At 40.7% G+C, this 21,547-nt stretch overlaps 1 protein-coding gene across 2 annotated transcripts in view; it reads right to left on the bottom strand.

Annotated features, from left to right (window-relative positions):
• The window catches only part of Slc41a2 (solute carrier family 41 member 2), a 135,950-nt gene extending 114,403 nt beyond the window's left edge, over positions 1-21,547 (bottom strand). The window contains exon 1 of one of the 2 annotated variants that reach the window (XM_048802829.1): positions 21,507-21,547. The gene's annotated coding sequence lies outside the window, so the exon portion shown is untranslated. Of the gene's footprint in view, positions 1-11,314; positions 11,524-21,506 lie in introns of those variants that run through there. The other variant, XM_015482823.2, reaches the window with a different exon arrangement.

The following is a 21,547-nucleotide window of genomic DNA, read 5'->3' as shown; positions in this document are numbered from 1 at the left end:
GAATATCTATGTTTGAGGCCCACAATTTTTTTTTTAACTTCCACAGCACTGACTTCTAAGGACCTGCGCTGAGAAGGTAATGAGTACATGAAATGCTGCAGTGGACCCTCCACTGCAGATTCCACATCCAGGAGTTCAACCAATCACAGGTGGACAATATGCTTAAATGTACTGTATTTTTTTAAAGAGAATTTTAATATTTATTTTTTAGTTTTCGGCAGACACAACATCTTTGTTTGAATGTGGTGCTGAGGATCGAACCCGGGCCGCACGCATGCCAGGCGAGCGTGCTACCGCCTGAGCCACATCCCCAGCCCCGAAAATGCATTGTATTGAGAACACACAACTGTTTCTTCTTGTCATCCCTAAACAAGATAGTAGAAAACTTTTACAGAGCATTTACACTGTGCTAGGTACTCTAAATAACCTAGAGGTGACTTAAAGTTTAGGCTAGAATGTGCATTGGTTATATCCAAATACCATTTCATATGAGGACCTGAATATCCACAGAATTGGGTATCTGTGGGGAGTCCTGGAACCAGTTCCCCACAGGTGTCAAAGAGTGACAGTAGTTACCAGTTTTGTCCCTTGCAGGATGATCAGTATATAGGGAAAATATGTTTAAAGAACATCCCATGAAGGGAACCCATGCAGAGTGGAGATGAAACTGAGTACTAGAAAAAGACCTGAAGAGCTGCTGGGAGCTTCTGGAATGGAAACTACCCATCTAGAATGTCAGAGATCTGCAGCTTTACCGGAGTGAGACTGGGTGGTTTTTATTTCTTCAACTCATTTGCCTTTTTAAAAATAGCATTTCACTTCCTCAAAGAAGTCTTTAATCAAATAAAATGCAAAACAAACCCAAGATCTATTCCACCAAAGGACCAGGGATGGGCAAGTTCTTCCTCTTGAAGCAGAATTACCAGGTGGATGAAAGTGGAAATGGCGGAGAAAAGCAGGTAAACAAGAAGGATGGAGGGCAGCTTCCTCTCCTGATTCAGCCAACTTGAAGTTCAGAAAGCTCTAAATGTGCTCAGGACACTCGCCCAACAAGCAGCGCCAAGTAGAAAAATGGGGAAGAAAGGGGAAAGGGGGGTTTCCCAAGACGCGTCATCTCTCAGAATCTCTCAGGATGTGGCTAAGGGAGTGCCGCGGAGTTGGTCGATGGGATCCAGATGTGCAGCACATCTGCTCACGCCCCTACTCCTAGCAGTCCTACTGCAGCACAAGCCGTTCAGAGGGTCGGATGGAGAGGTGGGCTCTGCGGCCACTGTGCACACAGACCACAGAAATTTGGGTGAATGATAAAAGAGTGCTTCTCAGAAAAAGGACACTCTGAGCAGGGCCTTGGGCCAGACTTCAGACCCTGTCCATCCCTTCAGCCAAGTACCCTCGCACAGTGAAGAAGCTGGTCAACCCCGTGCATGAGGGCGAGCAGTTGGGTGAAACGCTAAGCCATGTTTCAAGAACACAAAACACACAGCGGACAGATGATTTATTAGTATTTGCTCAATATCTTTCCCCAATATTTTAGCTAATGGTATCTAATTCCTGTGGGAAACTGGCCTTTCCTGCTCCGGGAGATTCTGGTAGGTCTTTTGATCACAATGGAAACCTTCCAGACACAGTGATGACAAGCGGCTCACCAAGGATCCAAGGCACAGGCAGTGACTTCTTAACAAGACTCCTGAAGCCCAAGAAATAAAACCAAGAGTCAGTAAGCAGGATGACATGGAATTAAAAGGCAAAGAACGGCAAAGAAAACAAGAACATGAAGAGAGAGCCTATGGAACAGGAGATCTTTATCACTGCTCCTCAGACAAGGGATTAATATCCAGAATATATAAAGAAATCAAGGAACTAACACCAAACGTGGGAGGCCATCCTTGCACGTGATTCGAGTCACCTCCCCGGCTGGGCGAGAGGCGCTGAGACACATCTTTGTGTCCAGAGCTTTCCCCACCCTTCAGGTCGGAGGGCTTGTCTGTGTGGAGGTGTGCCTGACCATAGCCCCTGAAGACCTAATCGTCTCACCTGACCTTGGGACACTGCCCCCTTAATCTTCATTGGATGGGATTTTCTCCAGAATTTTTTATTCCCCAATAAAAGTCCACTCCCTGGCGTGTTCTCTCTCTCTCTCTCTCTCTCTCTCTCTGGCCTCTTCAGTAAATCTCGCTACCCTAATAGGTAGCTGGAAGCTGGAGGTAGGAGAAGCCGTCCTGGAGCTGGTTTAAAGGTAATTAGAGTCTCTCTCTGTAATTCAAACTCCCTGTGGATTTCTCATGCAGCCGAACCTTCAACTATGAAGACTGTGCTGGCCGCAGGCTAAAAACCAAAAACCAAAAAAAAAAAAAACGTCCAATTAATAAATGGACAAAAAACTAAACACTTCTCAAAAGAAGTAATGCAAATGGCCGACATATATATGAAAAAGATTCAACACCTCTAACAATTGGGGAAACACAAGTCAAAACCACACTGAGCTTTCATCTTGCTCCAATCAGAATGGCAATCATCAAGAATACGATAATAATCAAGGCTGGCAAGGATGTGGGGAAACCCGACTCAGACCTCGCATTGGGACTGAAAGTTAGTACAACCACTCCAGAAAGCAGTGTGGAGTAAAAAGAAAGAAAACTGTGAAGGGAACCCCCACTTAACCCAGTTCTCCCCTCCTCGGCACATACCCAAAGGACTTCAAATGAGCACACTACAGCCATCTAGCCCCATCAGTGTTTATAGCAGTGCAATCCACAATGACCAAGTTGGGGAACCAGAGAACAGACAGATGGATAATGAAAATGTGGCCTCTCTGCACAGCGGAGTTTTACTCAAAGAAGAATGAAATGACAGTATTTGCTGGCAAACAGATGAAACTGGAGAACAACATCATGCTAAGGGAAATAAGCCAGACTCAAAGTCAAGGATCAAAGGTTTTCTCTCAGATGCTGAAGCTAGACCAAAATAAGGGCAGAAAAACCCAGAGAATCCCATGAAAACAGAAGAAAGATCAATGGAGTAGAGGAAGTGACTGGTGGGGTGCCGCAGTCTGGCTGGGCACAAATCACAAGCCACTGAAGCAGGAACAAACTTTATTTCTGAACTCCACCAGCACACTCCACACACACTCCCGGGAACTCTCCCGAACGCCACCCACGTGGCTCCTCCAGGAACCACCAACCGGAAATCCCTCCTTCGGCACTTCCCCAACCAATGGGAACTCTCCGGGAATCCCTGCGAGAACTCCAAAGTAGCAGGCCGAGGCGGACAGCAGGGGTCTAATATACACAGCTTAACATAACCATTATCATCTCAATGGCTTGCTGGCGTCACCTCTCAACCACTCTGTTCTGGCAAAAATGCCATGCTCATTTGGACTGGCTATGGCTCTCAGCAGTGGGGAGGGAAGAGGGACAGAAAAGGGAGGAACAGTGGAAGAGACTGACTAAACCTACTCATGGGCTGGATGAACACACCACAGGGCATTTCACCCTGATGTGTATCTACAATGCTCTCATTTAAAAACTAGAAAGACAGACAGACAGACAGACTGGTAGAATACAGGAAAGGAAACAGGGAGGAAGGAGGGGGCAAAGGGAAGCACTGGGACTGAAATGGAACAAGTTATACTCCATGCCTGTATAACTATGTCAAAGTGAACCCCACATGATATATAATATAATGCACTAATATACAATTTTTTAAAAAAAAAAAAGAGGACTTGAGCCTTCCCTGGAATTTCATATATTTGTTGCTTACCATTGCCTGAGGGCCTACTAGATGCTGGGGCTACTGTAATTAAGGAATCAGGCACAGTCCCTGGTCTAGTCAGTTCTACCTTGTAGTGGGAAAGAAAAACAAGTGGGCGAATAAGTAACTGAGTCAATCTGGAGAAAGGCCATGAAGGACACAGTTAATTTAACAAAAAGTGAATGACTGACAGGCTACTTTAGAGGGGAGGGCCTCTGGGGGAGAGTTCTCACTGCCCTTGGCATGACATAATTCTGAAGCTGTCACAAAACTCCCCCAGCCACCACCATCACTGCCGCTTGCAGGGAAACCCACCTGCATGAGAAGAGGGACAAGGGTCAGAGCTCCAACCACCCCTGTTCCTCCCAATAATGTGGCCACTCAATCTCCACTGTTGAAGCTACTCTGAGAGGTGTTTGTTTGCACAGTGTTTTGCTTTTTTTCATTTTTAATGCAGTTTGTAAGTACTACAAATAGAAACTAGGAACTGCCCTTCAACGAGCACATGCTGCGGATCACATATCACCAGCCTTCTCCAAGAAAGTGTGTTTGTTCTCGTTATCCTTCACTTCATCCAGTTATTCTCATGCTTGCTAAGTGACAAAGTCTACACCTCCTTAAGGACTCCTTTTACTTTCTTCCTTTAAAGAAATCACTTAGAAACTCTTCTTGTTGAATTATGGATTGCAATCAAAATAGCTTTGTGGGTTGAATTAAAATGAGTAATGTCCATAAGTACTATTAAATATCAATTCTGTATCTGTTATTCATTTGCGAATGAGTAAAAACAGGTAAAATGTTAAAAATAATAGAATCCATCCAAGCTTCCCCTGGCTGAAGGTGCTTACTCTGAGGCACGCCCATAGAGACATTATGGGTCACTCTTCAGCTACTTGGCAGGTTCCACTAATCTAATACTCACATAGCTAAGAACCACCCAGCTCTTCAAAACCTTTCGTAGAATGGTTCAGGTTTAAATTCTGACCTCTTTGTAAACTATACAAAGAGTTTTATATATTTCTTTCTTTAGGAAAAAAGAAATCATAATTTTATTCATTAATGGCCAACATTTGCACAGATAGAATTTTTTTAAAAAAAAAAAGTATGTGCAACAGGTTCAGCAAGTATAGTGGTTAAAATTGTGGGTTGGGGGTTATATCGACACTCTCATGTTTATTTCAGCATTATTCACAATAGCAAGATCTGGACACAAAGTAAGTTCATTAATGGATGAATGGATAAAGAAAATGTGGTATGCATACACAATGGACTAGTATACAGCCTACCAAAAAAAAGGAAATTCTGTCATTCAGAACATGGATGGAGAGGATATTATTCTAAGTGAAATAAGTCAGGCACACAAAGACAAATACTTCATGAAATTGCTAACATGTGAAATTTAAAAGAGTTGCTGTCATAGAGAATGAAAAGGTAATTACCAGAGACTGGAGGGGAAAAGGAGAAGGGATGGGGAAACAGAGGATGTTGATCAAAGTTTCAGTGAGAGAAGAATAAGCCTTCAGTGACATATTACAGTGCATAACCATGGTTAATAGTAATGCATGCTTTAAAACTGCTCAAATGATAGAGTTTAGTGTTCTCTACACATACACACAAACAAGGTGGTGAGGTGAGGAATATACTAGCTTGACTGAATTTTTCTACAATGTATACCTAGATCAAAACATCACACTATAATCCATAAAAACAAGTATTTAAAAATAAACATTATCTAAACAATGTCAATAAAAATGTCAGGCGTAAAGCTAGGTGTGGTGGCTGCACACTTGGGGGGATGAGACAGGAGGACAGCTAGTTCAAGGCCAGCCTAAGCAATTTGGTGAAACCATGTCTCAAAAGAAATAAAATAACAAAGATCTGGGGGTGTAGCTCAGTAGTAGAGCACTTGGCTAGCTGTTCCAGGCCCTGGGTTCAGTCCCTCTGTACTGCAAAAAAAAAAAAAAAAGACATGATTTTAAAAACTTAGGTAGACCTAGCTGTAGCAAATGTTGTTATTTCTCAGTTTTGTTCCAAAGACTCTGTGCGTTAGGCACAACCAACACAGGGGGGACTCTGCCTATCTGAGTACCTTAGACCTTGCTACTCGAGACTATGGCCTATGGTCCAGCGGCTACAGCAGCAAGGGTAGTTTGTTAAAAATGTAGGATCTCGGGGCTGGGGATGTGGCTCAAGTGGTAGCGCGCTTGCCTGGCATACATGCGGCCCGGGTTCGATCCTCAGCACCACATACAAACAAAGATGTTGTGTCCGCCGAGAACTAAAATAAATAAATAAATAAATATTTAAAAATTCTCTCTCTCTCTCTAAAAAAAAAAAAAAAAATTGTAGGATCTCAGCTCCCACCCTGAACCCAACCTACCCACTAAATCAAAATCTGCACTTTTAATTGTATCCCAAATGATCGCCATACATATTAAAATCTGTCAGAACCTTGGAAAAGAACTTGGCATTATCTACTAAAATCACAGCCACGTGCCCTACCATCCAGAAACCCCACCCAATCATCGCCCCTGGTGAAACTTGCACTGTCCCCTAGAAGACACTGGAAGATGTTCTCAGCAGCACTGTTCATACCAACAAAAAAAATGAAATTGATCCCTGAGTGGAAAGACCATGGCATATTTGTACAACGGGGTATAAGAGGAAGGGCACGACCAACACAATTGCTGAGAGGTGGGGGCGGGGGAGTGGTGCAGAAGCTCTTGGGGGCTGCAGAGGTGCTGCGTTTCTTAAGCTCAGAGTGCTCATTACTGCCCTTTAAGCTGTCATATATGTTACAAATGAGTCAGCAGGATGATGTCATTTTTACTACTCCTCTCCCAAACAGGATTGTTCTCCCTCCCTGACGCCATGTCACCTGCCACACCACGGGAGGGCGACACTGTCTCCAGGGTGTCAGGTATGGCCATGAGAAGGCTTAGGCCATCAAAGGGCAGCGGGAACAACCCAGGTATGTCTCTTTTCCCCGTCTTTGACAGTGGCATATCCTAGGCACTTGCTGCTGCTTCAGACTGGGTTCCAGGACAGGGACACATGGAGAGCAGCACCAGAGCCAACCATAGCACCCACAGGTACAGAACACAAGAAATGACCAAAGCTCCTGGCCCTGAAAGTCACTGAGAGTTTGGAATTGCTGGTTGCATGACTTGCGTAACCTGACAAAGCTTCCCAAAGGCGTCTATTAAAGGAATCTGCCTGCCAGATGCCTACCCAGTTTAAGGGATCCGGCATCCTGAGCACTTGAAGGCCCCAGTCTACAGTCAAGGAGTTTTCAAACATGTGAATCTCAAACAACAGAAAAATTTCCTCCCAAATTTTACCAAGGTTTTCTTTTTTTAGTTGTCAGTGGACCTTTATTTTTATTTATTTGTATGTGGTGCTGAGAATCAAACCCAGTACTTCACACATGCTAGGCAAGTGCTCTACCACTGAGCCACAACCCCAGCCCCAAATTTTACCAAGTTTAAATAAATACAATCTTCCCCTAAAAACTCAGCCTACATTTTAACATCAAAAATATAGGAAAAAAAGGAGCTGAGGTTGTAGCTTAGTGGTAGAGCGCTTGCCTAGCATGTGTGAGGCACCGTGTTCGATCCTCAGCACCACATATAAATAAGCAAAATAAAGGTCCACTGACAACTAAAAAAAAAAAAAAAAGTTTAAAAAATGTAGAAAAGACAAAACCTCAGACTAAAGAGCACCACTGGGTACATTTGGATTTATGGAAAGATCCATTCCAGGTTCCCTGTAACAACCTTGTCGTGGTTGGGTCAGAGGGTGTGTGACTTAAAGGAAAAGAAATATCAGGCACTCCTTTATGAGTTCAACTATAGTTACAAAAATCCAACATTAGTGCTAAAATTGTTTATTTTTAAAAGTTAAGGGAAAAAAGTATACTACATATGTGTGTGTTTACTAAGTCAGAATCTTTTTTTTAATATTTATTTTTTAGTTGTAGTTGGATACAATACCTTCATTTTAACTTATTTATTTTTATGTGCTGCGGATGGAACCCAGGTCTCACACATACAAGGTGATCGCTTTACCGCTGAGCCACAACCCCAGCCCCTAAGTCAGAATCTTGGAGAAACCTGCCCATTGTGCCTGAGGAGTTATTCTGTTCCATTGCAAAAGTTAAATAATACTTAGAATATCCAACAAAGGCCGGGCACAGTGACACACACCTGTATTCCAGCTGCTCAGGAGGCTGAGGCAGGAGGACCGCAAGTTCAAAGCCAGCATCAGCAACAACAAGATGCTAAGCAACCCAGTGAAACCCTGACTCTAAAATAAAATAGAGCAAAAGGGTTGGGGACATAGCTTAGCGGTCGAGTGCCCCCAGGTTCAATCTGTGTTAAAAAAAAAAAAGAACATTCAGCAAAGCTGTGTTGGCAGGTATTAATTGTGCCTAATCATTCAGAAAGGTATGAATGGTAATTTAACAATTCATAACAAAAAATAAGAGTTTTGATGTAATCTATTATCGGTAATTATCACATTTGGTCAAAACTTTAAAAACTTGTTGAACATGTTTTTAAACATATTTATATCAATACACTAAAAACCACTGTCCCATCACACCCACAGAGGCACACAACCACCCACCCATACTTTGGTTATTACCTCTTCTTACTTAAGCCCTTCTGCAAGCATGTTTTCCGCTCCTTTCAGTTCCTCTGTGAGTCTGATGTTTCTTTTTGTTATTAAAATGCACTAATCACAAAACAAGATACGTTATGTAGTCAACTCAATTAACTTTTAGGAAGGCCATGCCAAACAAAACCGGACCTCAGCTGATACAGTACAAATTATTTTCTTGTTTGATAAATTGTTTTTATTCCTTTGAATAACACTCAGTACTTCATTGTGGGATGGGTTCATAAAGATAAGGATGATGCTCACTCCACTTGCTCTTTGCAGCACTCAAGCAGCAAGCGGATTCTATGGCTGCTCAATTTTCTTTAATTATTTTCATTTAAAAATTCAAATCTGAATAAATTAGGCTTCACCCATTTTCCCTCTTTTTTTTTTCTTTTAAATAAAGATACCAGGGGTCATACAGGGTCTCACACATGCTAGCCAAATACTCTACCACTGAGCTACATTCCCCGTGCTTTTTTTTGTTTATTTTTGAAATTACAAAATTGGGCCTGCTGGCCTTGAACTTGCAATCCTTCTGTCCCAGCTTCCCGAGGAGCCGGGATTACAGGTAGGCTCCACCATGCCCAACTCCTCTCATTTTAAAGAGAAAAATTTAAAGTCCCAGCAGCCTATTAGACATTAGTTTTATGATTCTGAACTTAGCTTCTTTATTTCTAATAAAACAAAAATCCCTCTTGCCTGAAGAAGCTACCATGAGATCACATGTCTCCAAAGAGTTTCTCTATAAGAACGTATCAGCCACAAGGACCATGAGTCTTGATAATGGAATCACACTGAAGAAGTCTCTTCTCCACCTTGACTAGCTCTAAGCTTTTACTAAACCATTTTTATCCTTTCATTATTCTTATCCACAGGGCTTCTGAGAAAAATCTCAACTTTATTGGCTTAAACTGGAAGCTTTCTGCCTAAACTCAGCTTGAGAGCTCACAGTTTCATTTAGGGCAACAGGTAGTGACAGCAAACATTTTTGACAAGAAGGGAAAATGAGAGAAGAGTGAAGGGCATTTAACCTCTGCATACACAGATTGCTATAAAACCGGTGGCCTCGACCCAGCACACAGAAGCTTGAGCAGTCCCAGGCAGGATTCAGCTACTGACATCCAGAAGCCAGCAGCCCTGAAGCCACCTCTCACTTTTAAGGTCGCCCACGGACAGGAAAGAGCAATGTCATAAAAGGTATTAACCCCAACGTTTCTTCATGCCTAAGAGATAGCTGAATATTTGCAAAGAATTTGTTTAAGCCTGCAGAAATAATAGTGGGAATGATAAATCCTTTGTATAATAAATCCTCAATATGTGTCATAATCTTCCAAATGACCCAGAGCAGCTCATTTCATTCTCAGAATCATGAGAACCTCTAATCCCCCTCACTAACAAAAGAAATTTATTAATTATTTTTAAAGAATCTTTATTTGGAAGAAGGCTACACCAAAAAAAAAAAAAAAGAAGAAGAAGCAGCAGCCAAAATCAGCTACTGGGGAGACTAAGGCAGGAGGCTTGGCTAAGCCCAGGAGTTCCAGGCCAGCCTGGGCAGCCCAGTGACACTATCTCAAAAACAAAACAAAAACAGAAAACAAAGTCAATAAGCCAATGGATCAACAAAGATGGAATCAACTGTTAAAGCAACTCTACCCACTGGGAAAATGTTGACAGATTAAATAGGTGTCCAAAGAACAAGGTGTACCGCCTAGGACAGTACAGTGTGTTCTACCAGGGCCACCAGGCAGGTCTTATCTACCCCCATGGAAACCAACCAGAAGGCGAACAATATCATGGAACTAGGGATTTGATTAAATAATAGCAACAAATAAGCAGTTTTATAATATAGGAAGCAATTACCCTAAGTTTTTGTGCCGCTATTTGGAACAGGACTAAGAAGGGCTGGAGGGCAAACAAGCTGAACCAGAGAGCTATTCTGAAGTTGAGGAATTGTCCTCAAACAACAGAAAGGGTGTTCCCCACTCTCTCGCAAATCTCTGTCTCTCTCTCTCTCTCTCTCTCTCTCTCTCTCTCTCTCACACACACACACACACACACACACACACACGGAGACTTGACACTGGAATACTGGTATTTTTGCTTTTCTTTAATAGAGATGGAGCCATCTATTTTTAGCAGGGAGGAAACAGCTCCATCTGAAAGTCAAATCTTATGATCAACTTATTCACCTAATATTATATTCCTATTCTGGAATGATTTTGTACTTCTATTTTTTTTAACTCAATACTTGTTGTAGGGGTTTTTATAAGCTGACACAACACTTGTGTAACAAAAGATAGAGTACATGATAATAAAACATATCCTTAACTATTTCTCTAACACTTATAAATCTGTAATAAATCTGAAATCCTCATATTTAGAAGCTAAGCAACTATAGCTCATTATCATTTCAAATGAGTAGAAACTGTTATTTGGAATTCATACAAAAGTACACTTTCATATTTTATTCTTTTATCACATTCTAATACTCTTAGGTCCCATTTTTAAAAATGCATACCCACTTCTACAACCAACTTAAAACATAATTTGACTCACTGAATAAATAAGCTAAAAGTTAAAAATAAAAGCTTCCAGAATTTTAAGGTGTAGAAAAGATGCCAAGGGGCCAACATTTAAAAGGAAGAAAAGAAGTCGAAGTACCAATGTTTAACAGAAAAATGAACTTTCAAGAAAAGCAAAAGGGGAAAAAAAAAAGTACTTGCCACACATAATCATTTCACTCCAGGCTTTAAGATCATGAAGGCCCCATAATTTTCCAGGCTGTCGCATTTCAAATATTTACTCAGAGCACTTCTGCCCATCCTCCATATGTCCTTCCTTTCCCTGTCCCCAGCATGCATTGACACCCTCCACCTGCGAGCTGGCCACTGCAGTCCCTTACCTCCTCTAGGTGACTAAGCAGCACAGACAGCTCCCACAGAGGGTCCCTGGGGACACCTTCACACTAAGGATGAAGCTAGACCTTCTGCCTCCCCAAACTGCTCTCCCTAAGAGGTTGAGTGCCCAGACTCCTGAGCAGAGACTCCATGCTGCTGAGGTGCGGGACAGGTACACAGTGTGGTTTCAATTGGCATCCAATTGAAACAATGACCTATTTCAGTACCTTTACCCCCTGCAATCATCTCTCTTCTCTACACTTTGGTCATGGCCGAGCACTTTTTAAAATTCAATACCAGGTAACACAAAAGAAAAACAAGGAGCCCTTTTCTGGAGGACTCTCGGTCCAACTCAAAGCTCAAGATCAAACTACTCCCAGGCCACCCACCCAATTTCCCTGCCATACGTGGTCTTTGCTCAGAAAAACACTGGACAATCCTTTGCTTCTCATGTCCATAGAGTTCTCTTTTATTCTTTTTCTTTCTACATAAAGAAAGAACTGAGGGTAGACAAAAACTGTCCATCCTGGAAAGCCGTCATCCACAGATGATCACTGGTCTATGCAATGAACTTGACTGTTCCAAATACATGTTTAAAACAAAAACTGGGTTTATGTTATACATAAGGTTTTGTGTCCAATTTTTGCATTTCATAAAATATCCATAAAAATTTTCCTGGTCAATATTATTCTACACTTATTTTTAAAGGTTACTTGCAGTTTCCTCTATTTTTAAACACCCAGGAACTCGAAAATCTCTTCTACTTTCTTTCCTCCTCTCTCCACACATTCTCCCAAAGAACAGCACAACTAAAAGACAACAGCCCTCATTCAGCTAATAGATCCCAAACACTCTAGGCAAACTCACTAGTCTACGACATTCTATTTTTCATACCATGATTTCATTTATAGCTTTTATTTGTTGGATGACTGTGAAAAATAACTACATGAGGCCCAAGCTACCCCAGAGGGCCAGAATACCATGAGGACTGAGGTACATCTTCCCCTAACCCATCAGGTGTAGCTCAAAAGCCAAACAAAATAAGTTCAGGTGTCCAAAAAGCCTGATTTCTCCCATGAATGCTTCTTGTTTTAAGAATTATAAAACATTGTAATCCTAGCAGCTTGGGAGGTTGAGGCAGGAGTATTACAAGTTCAAAGCCAGCCTCAGCAAGTTAGCAAGACCCTAAGCAACTCAGAAAGACCCTTTCTCTAAATAATTCACAAAAAAGGGCTGGGAATGTGACTCAGCGGGTAAGCCTCCCTGGGTTCAATCCCCAGTACAAAAAAAAATTATAAAATATTGAATTATTTAAGTTTTCTCTCTCTTGTGGTACCCCCTTGCTGATGCTTAAATACATGCCTACTAGCCTGCCTTTTAAACACTGCCTTTTAGGGATTGAGAAAGGAAGAGTATGTGTTCTTAGGAGTAATAGAAGAGCTTAAATTCAGATTATAAAAATCCACACATGATCATAATTCCAGACCTCAATTTATAGGTTTCGGTCAGGTACATTTTTTAAAAGGAGAATAATAACTATCTATTTAAAATTGCATTATTCATGTGGAATCTTTATAGCAAATGCTTTGTACAATCTGCAATTGAACACAGTTTAGAGAGCTATTTCCTATGCTATTGTTAGGTACGTCAATAACATGATTTATATTGAGTGATTTTTATGGTGAAATAATAAGTGACTAATTCAACAAATTTTTTCACACTTCAGTTAAGAGGGAAAATTTGTTTCCAAATTACATCTTGATTGTCACTAGCTATGGAACACTTGCTTCTAGACTTCAGTTTTCTCATGAAAAAAAATAAATATCCTCTTTATTGGGTTATTGTGAGGATTAAGTGACCTAATACATATCAACCACTTAGAAAATTGTACTGAGCTTTCAGTAAATGCTACCTAATGTTTTCATAGTCACTATTAGTATATATTTTTATAAAAGGCTCAAAACTTTACATCCTACCTCATTCTCCTCTTACTAATGAATATGCTATGTTACACAGTCACAAAAATGCTGTACATTGCTGTACTGAATCTCTGGTTTATAATTTTCAAATGAGCAGATACTGTAATAATTATAAATATCTCTTATATTATAAAAATAAAGACATAGGATTTGAATTCAGAACTCTCTAACCACTGTTAGTGATACAGAAGCCACTGCAGGTATTCTTTGGTATGATCTATGCCAGTTTACATGGCCACAGGTACAAGGTCTGCAATCCTACTGACTCTGCAGGCTGAGACAGGAGGATTGCAAGTATAAGGCTAGCCTCAGCAACTTGGCATGACCCTATCTCAAAATCAAAAATACAAAGGGGTGGGAATGTAGCTCAGTGGTCTCACCTCTGATTCACAGTTGAACTCTCCATATCATCATATATTAATAAATAAATGTTTTCTGAAGACCCAGAAACATAACCATAGCATAAACTGCCTTGGTTATAGACGTCAGACCACAGAGTCCAGAAGCTCCTGTTCCCATAGTGCTCTGACCTCCTTACATCTTACTGCACTCATATACATGAAGGTCATCCTTTTCAAGGCCATGAGCTTTTGAAACAAATTCTACATATTCCCTACTCAGCATCCAACCAACTTTTGTATGTGACAATATGTATTTGTTCGGCAACTAAATGAATAACTAAAGTGATCATTAGCTGAACCTTAAAGGACAAGTAAGATTGAGAGATGGGAGAAGAGGAGAAAGTATATCTAACACAGAGACCAGCAACCCGGCAGGAAACTGCAGGGATGTGGACAGGTCCCAGCAGAAGCTTCCCATGACCAAGCAGCAGGCGGCCATCTGTGCAGACCTGCAATTCCTAAGGAGGCGGCTTAGGACTTCATTTTCTAAACTAGACCATTTTTTTTTTTTTGCACTTTATAAATTTTATTGATACAAAGGATGTATAACACATTTCAGAAATAATAATAAAATACACCATATGCCTGAAGTTCCCCATGGCCAATTGATTCTCACAGAATGCTTCGTTATCTTTTGCTGCACTCTTAGCTCCGTAGCCAACCTCTGGTTGCAATTCGTTCATAGTTGGGCAAGGGGAGTGATTTCTACTCTACAAATAAGGATAGTTGTAAATAACCCAAGAACAGAAATAATAGTAAACTGTAGTAAGATAAATGGAGATGCTAAGAGTTTTGATTATTTATAACCTTTGTTTTAATGTAAATTATCTGTAAGTTTATGTAATTTAAACTTTAATAATAGCTGTGTTTAACAATTCAACTTGCAAAAATCCTGAAAATTTATTAGTTGACTCCTCTCTGGTACATCAAGGAGGAATACTGTATGGTCGAAACTATGTTTTGTTTTTTTAAATAGATGTAGCAATTTACAATGAAATCTCATCCCAATCAAGGAAATCTTTGGGGGCCTCTAATTGGGACCTAGATCTCAGCTTGTAACTACCAAAGGAATAAGAAAGGGCCATCTCCAAAGGCAGAGGCCAAGAATCAAGGCATCTCCCTGGGTGTAGACAAGGGGAGAAACCAGGAAATGAAAATAGGAGTCCTAAAACACTCTTGGGCAGGGGCCACTAGAGAAGCCTCCTGCTCCCTGTACCTTATGGCTATAGGAAAGGCTATTAAGGGCCCCTCCTTGATTATCTCTCTCTGGTAGGACAAAGACTCCCTCTGGACAGATAGACGATCAGCTTTAGACCAATTGTTTATAAACATTTGTTTTTAAGAAGAGCAACACTTTGATTCAATTAAGCCCTATGTGAAATGCCAATACACCAAACGGTTGTGTGAACTCAAAGCACACTAGTTCCCGCACCCTGTACCCCAGCCACTCTGCCCCACTTTACCTGACCCAAGAAGACACCGAGACCCCTCCTCAGAGATTGGAAACCACTGGGCTAGAAGAAAAGTCAGAAAGCACAAACATTAAAGGGCTCAAAGAACTCACCTCTGGGGAACTGTCTGCCCAGGTGGGAGGAGAGAGGGAAGACGTGGGTTCAATGGCCTTAGGTGTCCTGGCGCAGGTTAATGCATCACTGCCCTACAGCAGGATGTTTTCTTGACAAAATGACATTGCAGTGAACAGCTGTGTGCACAATACTTTCCCACACCTGGAATTATTTCCTTCTGTGAATTTATACAAGTTAATAGTTTCCATTTGGTTCTATGGTGCACTGCTTAAAACAGGACACAGTAGAACATAGAAGTATCCAATTCAATGAGTATTTTTAAAAAGCCATCATATGTTAGCAAAATTTGACTCTAGCATTCTAGTTCAAGATGTGTATGCATGTGTGTGTATAAAATCTTACTACAAAACTAATTAGGAAAATTTCCACACCTCAAAAGTACACTACAATAAACCTGAATCAGAACTGAAATCTCTACCTTTCATGAATTTTTCATAACTTCTCTTGCCACTTATCAGAACGATACACTGGAAGAGTTTTCCTTTCAAGATTGGGTTTCACAATTAATTCTGTGAAGTCATAGTACTCTGACAGTAGATTCTCTGGCAACAAACTGAGACATCTTCATATTCTTATTTGTAAGATCTTTGAGGCATATGGATGTTCTATTCTTACTTCTAAGAACAAAATCTATTTCCTCTTACCTCTAATGATTGATATGTTTTAATTTAACTTACCTCTCTTTCTCCCTAGCAGCTTCCTAAAATTACCTTTGGGCGAGTACTCAGAGAAATGCCTCTAAGTTCAAACAAAATATAAAATGATCCCTGAGCAGGCCATGGGGGTTTGCGCCTGTAATCCTACTCACTCTGCAGACTGAGACAGGATAGCAAGTTCAAGGCCAGCCTTAGCAACTTCGCAGGACCCTATCTCAAAATAAAAAATACAAAGGGTGGGAATGTAGCTCAGAGGCAAAGCCCCTGGGTTCAATCCCCAGTACTGCCCCCACCAAAGACAGAAAAAAAAAAAAAAAAAAAAAAATTGCTGGATTGCTAGTTCCTATGAATCACCTGTGCAGTTTTCCTGTACTCTTTGGGAGGAGAAACACCAAAAATAGAAAGCATATTGGCTTTTTTTTTTCTTATCTCTAGTACTCTTTTATTAAATTTTGTTAAATTCACTTATTTAAAAGGTAATTTATTTCTATCACTAACATGACTTCAATTGAGAAAAAAAAATTCTAATAAAAACCTTTTTTTTTGTTCAAAAGCAAGTTATTACTAGGAGCAGCAAAGCCACCTCCACTACTACATAACATTTCTATTAACTGTATATAATTAGACTGTATTAACAAAAATTTTCTTAGTCTCCAGCTGTACCAGGCACCATGCTACTTGCAAGATTCACTGTGAAAAGACAAAAGTAAGATCTGTTCTCAGAGCCTGCCTTCATGATGCAAAGGTAGGCAAAGAATCTTTATGAAATAGAAGATTCTAATAATAAAAACAATGGAAAGCTGCTTTAGAATGGACTGGAACCAGATTTTAGAATACCTGGAACACGAGGCCAAGAGACTTGAAGTTTGAACTTGAGTTGAAGGACTCCACACTGAATGAGACCTTCAGAAAAATATGGATCTAATCAGGCCCCAACTAAATTCAGTGCCTTCTCATTTCCTCTGAGATAAATCCAAACTTTCATAAGGTTAACTCGTCCTGCGTAAACAACCCCACCCACCCTCACCATCTAGTAAGTAGCTACATGTGACCCATCCTTCCTATTTTATTTCTTTTTTAAAAACACACTGGTGGGGGCTGGGGTTGTAGCCCAGAGGTAGAGCACTCGCCTAGCACGTGGGTAGCCCTGGGTTCGATCCTCAGCACCACATAAAAATAAAGAAATAAAATAAAGGCATTGTGTCCAACTACAACTAAAAAAAAATATTTTAAAAATTTAAAAAAAAAAACAACAACAACACTGGTTTGCTGGGCACAGTGACGCACGCCTGTGGTCTCAGTAGCTCAGGAGGCTGAAGCAGGAGGATGGTAAATTCAAAGCCAGTCTCAGCAACTTAGTGAGATCCTAAACAACTTGGAGAGGCCCTGTGTCAAAAATAAAGGGGCTGGGGATGTGGCGCAGAGGTTAAGTGACCTTGGGTTGAGTCCCCAGTACCAAACACACACACATACACACACACACACACATGCTGTCACACAAGATACTAAACTGATGCCACAAAATACTAGTAAGCACTTGCAGTTAGAAAAGTTCCACCCTCAGGTACTGCACATTCTCTTCCCTTTCGCCTGGCTTCTCCGATCCTGCTCATGATCTTGGCTCATAGACATCACTTTCCTGGCCTTTGAAATTCATTCCCCTCCTCTGGTCCCAAAGTTCTAGACTGTAAACTCATGGAATCGAGGACCCATTCCTGACCGCCACTGAATCCCCAGGGCCCAGCCTCATGCCTGTTAACATATTAGACACTCGGTAAATATTTGAGTAGTAACACAAGGAAATGAACTTGTATAATCTATGTATTTAACCACATAATGAAATGGTCACCCACTTTAAAAGTTTTTTTTTTAAGAGGTTTAGTCTTTTCCAAGGAAAATATAATAGCAGTTATTTTTGTGAATGGTGACCGATCCCCTAGGCTAGCCCACAAAACCCTTTTACTCACCCCACAACTCATGAGGAGACTGCTTGTGTCCCCCTCTGAACGGCAACAGAACTTTCACATGTTTAAGTAAATGTAAACAAGATTAAAGAGACACTTCTTTTTCTCCATCCCTATCATTAGTTTCTCTTACAGTAACTTATCTAATTGCTAAGACAGGGATAAAGGTCAATAAGACAGGCTCTCGCTGGCTCTTTATGGGCTTATATTGCCTTAGAGAAAGTTTTCCTTTACATTTCACCTCCTATGAGGAAACACCTTAGGGCAGGACTTTCCTTCCCGCAAGGGAAACCCGAAGTTTTTCAGGTGCTACGGTTTCATCTGAGTAGGTGCGTAAATTAAGAAGAAACAGCTGGGCACAGTGGTGCAAACCTGTAATTCCAGGTGCTTGGAAAGCCAAGTCAGGAGAATCACAAGTTTGAACCCAGCCTGGGCAACAGAGCAAGACCTGTCTCAAAACAAAAACTTTTCAAAAGGTCTAGAGATGTAGTGCAGTGGTAGAGTACCTACCTTGCACCCCAAGGCCCTGGGTTCGACCCCCAGAATCACCTCCCCCCCACACAAAAAAAAATCTCAATAGCTAAAACAAAACAAAAACCAGTTATACACTGAAAATGTCAATCTTATTCTTCTAATAAAGGCAGCAAGGCATAAAAAAGTCAATAATATTAGCACTGTTTATAATATTATATAATAATAATAATAATAATAATATTATTATTATTATTATTATATTACCACTGTTTATAATCCATAGGTTGAAGTAGAGCTGAAGCTGTTCTCCACACACTATTTAGTGGTACTGGGCATTGAATCCAGGGGTGCTCTACTACTATGCCACATCCCCAGCCCCTTTCTATGTTTTATTTAGAGACAGGGTCTCATTAAGTTGCTTAGGGCCTCGCTAAATTGCTATATTGCTGAGGCTGGCTTTGAACTCCTGATTCTCCTGTCTCAGCCTCCCTAGCCACTGGAATTACAAATGTGCACCACAGTACCCAGCCCCAGCCCCAATCCTTGTTATCTTTTTTGTTGATAGGGCCATGTCAAGTTGCGCAAGGTGGCCTTGAACTTGAGATCCTCCTTTCTCTGCCTCCCAAATAGCTGGGATTACAGGGTATTGGCACTGTACTTCACATACTTTTAATCAGTTGCTTTTTTCACTGTTTCTGTTTCAAAATTTTTATTTTCTATAACGCTTCTGAAATTTGGTAGTACACTTTTAAACAGTGACAAAGATTCTTGCATGACCAAACTCTAATCCAATTCCTGAACCTTCTCCTAGGGCCATCTGTGCACATTGTAAAATTCAGGTTTAGCAAAGAATCCTGCTGAGTTAGTTTAACCAGAAACTCCCACCTTGACTATCTAATCAGGCTCCCCCACATTCCCCCAGGTGATTGATCATGGGATCTATCTTTACCAAAATCCTGTTATGTTGGACTGGCCAGAAAACCGCAACCCCTGATGTTTGCCCTTTGTACTTCTCAAGGAGGCCTTTAAATTTTTATTTTGTTAATTTTTTTTTCAGCATTGGGATCCAACCTAGGGCCTCAGGCATGCCAGGAGAGCACTCTACCCTGAAGCCACACCCTGGCCTCCCTTTGTACTTTCCTATCCACTCTGCTCCTTGGATATCACTTCCTACTTGCCCATGCTGTATTCAGAATTGAGCCCAGTCTCTCTCCCCAACTCTGCAAAATCTTATTGCCATGGTCCCTATATACCTTTTCTCTTTTTTAAATATTTTTTATTTGTAAGTGGATCTTCTATTTCATTTATTTATTCATATGCGGTGCTGAGGATCAAATCCAGGGCCTCACACGCCTTGCATGCATGGGGCACAGGGTTCGATCCTCAGCACCACATAGGTAAAATAAAGGTAGTGTGTCCATCTACAACTAAATTTTTTTTAAATAAATAAATCTTATTATACTTTATCAGGTATTGTTGAATATTTTTTTTCTTTCATCTATTAGATTAGTGCAAAATGAGTCTGAATTCTTGGAAGTGCTGTCAAAGTAATTTTTGCTATCAAGATCTGATGCTGAATTGGTGCATACTGAAAAATTAACATGCAATAGGCATAACAGTGCTCATTCACCTGTAAGTGGCTCTTTAATGCCATCAAAAATATTTACCACCCATGGTTGTACTAAAAATGACACAAACTGAGGAAAATAAGACCCTCTGTTTCGCAAGAAGCATATAAAATTCTGAGTAATTTAACTGAGTAATCTATTATTAGCTCATCTAACTAGACACCAATATAAATTATTTGTAATTAAAGTGATAACCAGAACTTTTCAAACTAAGCATAGAATATATGAAAATAGCAAGTACAGGTTAGCCCTCTTGACTCTGGTCAGGACTTCTGAAGCATCTCTCATAAGAGAAAATAGAAGGGGGACAGGAAAAAGGCCAATAATAAGTAGAGTGTTGTGAAAGGATTAAATGGCACTTATTCAACGTTTACCCAAGTACCTGTATACCTGTATAAGCACTACAGGTGTAAGAATTACAGATTTTAGTATTGTGTTGGTTGGCTTTTTTTTTTTTAAATCAGTGCTAGTCCCCAAACCCAGAATGCCTTTTTTTTTTTTTAAATAAATGAACACCACAACTCTACAGTAAAAAGTCAAATAACCCAATGACAATTAGGGCAAAGGATTTGAATAGCTATTTCTCCAAAAAAAAGAAACACAAATGACCAATAAGCATATGAAAAGATGCCTGACATCCCTACCATTAGGGAAATGCAAATCAAAACCACAAAGAGGTACCACTTCACACCCGCTAGGGTGGCCAGAACTTAAAAGGGAGTCAATAGAAAATAACAAGTGCTGGTGGGGAGGTGAAGCAACTGGGAACCCTCATACACTGCTTGGAGGGGATGCAGAAAGGTACAGCTGCTTTGGTAACGCCTGGGAGTTTTTCAAAAAGTTAAACAGAGCGCTTCCACTTCTAGGTATATGCTCAAGTGCACTCAAAACATATGTCCGCAAATATTCATGGCAGTATCATATTCAATATCTAAATAAAACCAAACCCAATCGTACATGAACTGGTGAACAGATGAGCAAAAGGTGGAACTGTGTGACACTTCAGAGAATCATTCAGCTATTAACAAAAATAAAGTACTAATGCACACTAAAGCATGAATGAACCTTGAAAACCCTATGCTACGTGAAAGAAGCCAGACGGAAAGACACCCATCCTTGATTCCATTTATCGGAAAGGTCCACCGCAGGCAACCCACAGGGACAGAAAGCAGATTAGTGGTTGCGAAGGGGTGGGGTCGGGGGAAGCGAGAAGTCACTGCCAACGGGGACAGGTTTCTTTGGGGGACGAGGTCAATGTTCTGAATAGTGGTGGCAGTGGCAAAACTCCGTGGACACGAAAATCCACACTTCCGAGGGACGAGTTGGATCGAACGTGGCGTAAATCTCGATTTTTAAAATCACTCATTTACAAAAGGATGACATGTGTAATCTCCACATAAACGTAAGCCACAAGTCACAGACATCAGTGTGTCATCTCTTCCCACAAATGAACACTGGGGTTTTTATTATTATTATTATATGTTCTTTTCTTAATGAAGACACACTTACTGTACAGACAGACAAGACCCGGGTGACAGCCTCGAAGCCGG

Source organism: Marmota marmota, unplaced genomic scaffold (genome assembly GCF_001458135.2).
Source record: "Marmota marmota marmota unplaced genomic scaffold, marMar, whole genome shotgun sequence".
Classification (NCBI taxonomy): Eukaryota; Metazoa; Chordata; class Mammalia; order Rodentia; family Sciuridae; genus Marmota; species Marmota marmota.
The sequence above is the reverse complement of the archived record's forward strand: the minus strand, read 5'-3'. Positions and strand labels throughout refer to the sequence as shown.